The sequence below is a fragment of the Aethalodelphis obliquidens genome, unplaced genomic scaffold (assembly GCF_003676395.1).
Source record: "Aethalodelphis obliquidens isolate GAN/ISIS:26980383/991018 unplaced genomic scaffold, ASM367639v1 scaffold4, whole genome shotgun sequence".
Classification (NCBI taxonomy): Eukaryota; Metazoa; Chordata; class Mammalia; order Artiodactyla; family Delphinidae; genus Aethalodelphis; species Aethalodelphis obliquidens.
The window spans coordinates 22,949,497-22,955,496 of record NW_020837948.1 but is presented as its reverse complement, the minus strand read 5'-3'; positions in this window follow the sequence as shown (position 1 = coordinate 22,955,496).

The following is a 6,000-nucleotide window of genomic DNA, read 5'->3' as shown; positions in this document are numbered from 1 at the left end:
TGTAAGTGGGGTAAAATCAAATCCCAGACCTGACAAAATGGATAGGAGGGACTGCTAGTGACAGTGAAGATATCATCAAATTCTCTCCCCCCCAAACAAATATAAACTGGACAAAATTGTCAAAAACAATCAGTTGAGGGCTCTGGAAATTGACCAAAGGAAAACAACAAATTGAGAATCATTTATTCACTTTAAAAAACTCTGCTGAATTTTGGGTAGGAGTAGTGGGAATCTGCAGCATTCTAACCAGAAGCTGCTCTTATCTCCCAACCCCCATATACTCGTCAGCTTTGTTGGGGGCAACAGTGCTACCAGCATGAGGCCAGCAATGAAAGCCAGGAGCCCCACAGCTGGAGGCAGCCAACTTGACTTGGTGGAGTAGAGGGCAAAAAGTCCATACCTAGTGGTGCTGTCAAGAAAAATTGCACCCTTGGGAGGAAATAAATGGAGAAAGCCCATAGCTGTTAGCCTGAAGTCATGATCTCATGTGAGGTGTGCAGCAGACCAGTGGATTTAAGTTCTCTTTTGGCCAAAAATTTAACAGGGAGATCCTGGAAATGAGAGAGCCACTGAGGGTCAAGATAGGCTCTTCACTTATCTCTACGTGACTGGGAGGCTACATATACACAGGGAGACACAAGCTTGCCCCTACAAGCCTGCCCCTGCAGACATCTGCATTTGAACCCTGGTTCTAGCACTAATTGTGTGACCTTTGTCAAGTCAATTTAACTGTTCTGTGCATCAGTTTCTTAATCTGTAAAATGGGAAAAAGCAGTTTTTAAATATAATAGTTATAATAAATACAATTTATTTACTTGAGAGAAGTAAATAAATTATGTTGAATGCAGAACATAGTACAGCAGGCAATAGTATTACAAAAGTATTTACTATTATTACTTCTCAAAATGTGGTTTAAAAACACTTGCCTCAGAATTCTGGAGGGAAGTCCAAGATTCAATCCAGGTGTACTGAATCAAAGTCTCAGGTTCAGGGGAAGGAACCTGAGAAAGATCAGTTTTTTACAAGTTGACTAGGTGATTCTTACACCACCAATGCTTGAGAACTATTATTTTTAGGTAAGATTTCTGGTTTTCTGTTTGGGGTCTATGTGCACATGCTTGAAGGTATAAATTATCATATTTACTTCAGTATCCTCATTGCCTAGCACACAGCAGACATTTAGTCAAACATCTATTAAATAACAGAAAGCTTTATTTAAAGTCCAGCTCTGCAATTCCCACAATGTGGAATAAATAACAAATTAGGCTTACAATTCAAACCTTTATATTAATATGAAAGAGCTAAAATTACTCTAATATCATACAGAGCAGGGATTCTTTAATACAACTTTTTGAGTCATGGACTCCTTTGAGAATGTGATGAAAACTACAAACTCTCTTCAGAAGACTGAAGATATATATTAAACCTTGCAAATAATTTTAAAGGGTTCACCTCAGGTTAAAAACATCTCATATGAAAACTGGCTTGTTGTCTGTCTCCTAGAACAAAACACTAAGTTCTTGTTTATCACTGAATCTCTATTTCTAGAAAAAAGGACAGAGCATACTTGGCACTAAATAACTATTTGCTGAATGAATAAATGAGTCACTGATAAAAGGATGCTATCTGGAGGTTATCTGGAACTCCTTGAATCACCCAAGGGTGATGTACAGTAGAGAATGAAAGCACAGATGTTGTATATCTTATTCATGACCAAGATGTAACCTTGAATTTCTAGAGGTGGGTAATGAAAAAACAGGTCACTTGGACCAATGTTTCCACTTAAGATGAAATATGAAGAAACACAATAAGCACCTTGAAGACGTAAGACAGAATTTACCTCATCAAATTCAGGAAGAGGTTGAGTTCAGGAAGCTACTTTTGCCCTTCGGGTGGCTGCCAATCTAGAGAAATAAGTTGAGAAGCAGAGTTGTACTGTCATCAACAAGAGTTGGAAAGACAACGGTTGGGTCTGGTATTCACCGAAAGTGGTGAAACACCCCTTGCTCTACACTGAAGCCCAAGGGCGCTACCCTGGAGTGAGGGTACAAACTGCAGTGCAGTGGGCCCTCTGGAAGGCCATAAAATCTAAAGCCTAAGTTCCAGACTGCTAATGACCACAGGTACACAGCAGAAAGAAACAAAAACCTCTTAGGGAAGAGAAAATCATCCTAGATCTTACATTATTTCTGTTTTTTTTTTTCACGTTTCTAATGCAAACAATCAAAGATAATGAGGTAGAAGAATAACCAAGACAGCATTAACTAGAAGCAACATGAACTACAGACAGCAGAAACAGAACCAAAGCAGGCTATAGATATTGGGATTCTCAGACACAAAGTGTAATCCATGGAAATAAAATCCTTACTGAAAAATGCAGCAAGGGACTGGATACCATAAAAAGTAACAGAGCAGATAAGAAAAAGAATCTAACAGAAAAACAGAATTAAAAAATATAAAAATAGAAATTATGAACTCAATGAATGAGTTTCACTGCAAATTAAAAACACCTGAGGGCTTCCCTGGTGGCGCAGTGGTTGAGAGTCCGCCTGCCAATGCAGGGGACACGGGTTCGTGTCCCGGTCCGGGAAGATCCCACATGCCGAGGAGCGGCTGGGCCCGTGAGCCATGTCCGCTGAGCCTGCGCGTCCGGAGCCTGTGCTCCGCATTGGGAGAGGCCACAGCGGTGAGAGGCCCGCGTACCGCAAAAAAAAAAAAACAAACACCTGAAAAGTGAAGTTGTGATTTAAAAGCTACATAAGAAGAAACTATCTAGGATGATCAGAGAAAATAAATATAGAACATATAGAAGAAAAATGAAGAGATAAAAGAAATACACCAAGAAGGTCTAACATATGTTTACTCAGGGCCCCAGAAGACAGGAGAGAGAATATTGGGCAGAGGCAATATCTAAAGAGATTATAGTTGAGAATGTCCCAGTACTGACATGTCAGCTCATCCAAGATGCCTAATAAAACCCAAGTGGGAAAATACAATGAAATTTTCACTTAACACAGCATAATTAAACAGCAGGAAATCAAATACAAAGACAAAATCTTGAAAGCAGCCAGAGGAAAAAAGACAGATTAGTTTCAATGGAGCAAAAGACTGATAGCTGATTTCTTCAGAGTAACAAAATGGAAGCCAGAAGACGATGAGAAGATATCCCCAAGTGAATTCTATGTCCAGCAAAAATCTCCTTCAAGAATGAAGCCAAAATGAAGACATTAAAAAAACCCAAAAAAACGTGCATTTGCAACCAGCTGACTGGCACTAAAGGAAATTCTAAATGTATTCTTCAGGTGGAAGGAAAATTATTCCAGATGGAAGCTCAAAGACACAGCAAAGAACAAAGAGCAGGACTTCCCTGGTGGCGCAGTGGTTAAGAATCCGCCTGCCAGTGCAGGGGACATGGGTTCAAGCCCTGGTCCGGGAAAATCCCACATGCCACGGAGCAACTAAGCCCGTGCGCCACAACTACTGAGCCGGCGCTCTAGAGCCCACGAGCCACAACTACTGAGCCCATGTGCCACAACTACTGAAGCCTGAGCACCTAGAGTCTGTGCTCTGCAACAAGAGGAGCCACTGCAATGAGAAGCCTGTGCACCACAACGATGAGTAGTCCCCTCTCACCGCAGCTAGAGAAAAGCCCACATGCAGCAACAAAGACCCAACATAGCCAAAAATAAATAAATGAATAAATAAATTTACTTAAAAAAAAAACAAAGAGCAAAGAAGGTGGCAAATCCATGGGTAAATCTAAATGAATATTGGCTATATAAGACAATAGTAATGACTTCTAGATGCAGAATATATGACAATATACAAATTGAGAGGGTGGTAAATGAACTCATAAAGCAATTGTCAAAAAATTCCAAAGAATTTAAATCATATACAGAATATATTATCGGATCACAATGCAATTATGTTAGAAGTCAATAATAAAAGAGAACTTAAATACTTATTTTTGGAAAGTTAAGAATAATAGTTCTAAATAATATCTATGGCTCAAATTAGAATAATGAAATCAGAAAATTCTTTGAAATTGATGAATAACTAAAACAGATATCAAGACTTGTAGAATGGAGTTCATGGTAGGCAGAATTCTAAGATGGTCCCTGAAATCCCTCCCTATGTCCATATCCATATCTTTGTGTGGGCAGAACCTATAACTTGCTTCTTACCAAAAGAATATGGCAAAGGTGAAAAGATTTTGAAGATGCAGTTAAGGTCCTTATTCAGGTGACTCTAAATTCATCAAAAGGGAGATTATTTAAGGGTAGGGCCTCTGATCTCATCAGGTGAATCCTGTCAGTCTTTTCCTGAAAGAAGAGACTCAAAGCAACATATTTCCTCCTGCTGGCCTTGAAGAAACAGTCATGATGTGAAATGCTTATGGAAAGGAGAAGCCTCCAGTGACTGAGGGCCTCAGTTCTACAGCTGCAAGGAGCTGAATTTTGTCAACAACCTGATGAGTTTGGAAGAGGACCCCCAAGCTCCAGATAAGAAGGCATTTCAGGTGACTACTTGACTGTAGCCTTGTGAGACCCTGAGCATAGGACTTAGCTAAGCTGTGCCAAGACTCTTGACCTATAAATACTGTGCAATTATAAAAGTATGCTGTTTTAAACTGGTATGATTATGGTAATTTGTTATGTAGCACAGAAAATTAACATGGAGCTAAAGTACAATAAGAGGTACATCTATAGTTTTAAATATGCATTAGACTGCAAAGTTAAAAATCTGAACTAAATATCCACTACAAGAATATAGAAAAATAATGACCAACTCAACCTAGAGAAAAAGAAAATCATAAAAAGCTGAAATCAATGAAACAGACAACAAGAAAAACAACTGAAATAGTGGCTCTTGTATATATACAATGGAATATTACTCTGCCATAAAAAAGAATGAAATCTTGCCATTTGCAACAACTGGGTAGACCTAGAGGGCATTATACTAAGTGAAGTCAGACAGAGAAAGACAAATACTATATGATTTCACTTATATGTGGAATCTAAAAAACAAAACAATGAACAACCATAACAAAACAGAAATAGTCATGGATACAGAGAACAAATAGGTTGTTGCCAGAGGGGAGAGGGGTGAGTGAAATAGGTCAGGGGAATTAAGAGGTACAAACTCCCATACAAGATAAATGAGTCACAGGGATGAAATGGATAGCACCGGGAATATAGTCAATAATAACATAACATCTTTGTATGGTGACAGAGGGTAGCTAGACTTACCATAGTGACCATTTTGTAATGTACAGAAATATTGCATCACTATGTTCCAGGAACTGGCATAGTGCTGTAGGTCAATTATATTTCAAAAACAACCAAACAATCTCATAGAAAAAGAGATCAGATTTGTGGTTACCAGAGGTGGGGATGTGGGGATGAGGGGTGAGGGGGAACTGGATGAAGGTAGTCAAAGGGTACAAACTTCCAGTTATAAGATAAATAAGCACTAAGGACATAAATTACATGATTAATGTAATTAACATTGCTGTATATTATATATGAAAGTTGTTAAGACAGTTGTAAGAACTCCTACGAGTTCTCATCACAAGGAAAACTTTTTTATTTTTCTTTCACTAAAATTATTGTGGTAATCACTGCATGATGAATGTAAGTCAAATCATTCTGCTGTACACCTTAAACTTATACAGGGTTGTATGTCAATTATATGTCAGTAAAACTGGAAGGAAAAAAATATTGGCTCTTTGAAGAAAACAATAAAAGTGATAAGCCTCTGGTAAGACTGGTCAAGTAAAAAAGAAAGAAGATACAAATATTTTACATAATACATAGTGGTATAAATTTGTATACTACAAATAGCAGTAATAGGAATGAAAAGAACATCAGTACAGATTTGGCATATGATAAAAAGTGGGCAGGGATAACCCTGTGCTAATAAATTTGAAAATGCTGATGAAATGGACAGATTCTTGGGAATATTCCATTTACCAATATTATATAAGAAGTACTCTTATTA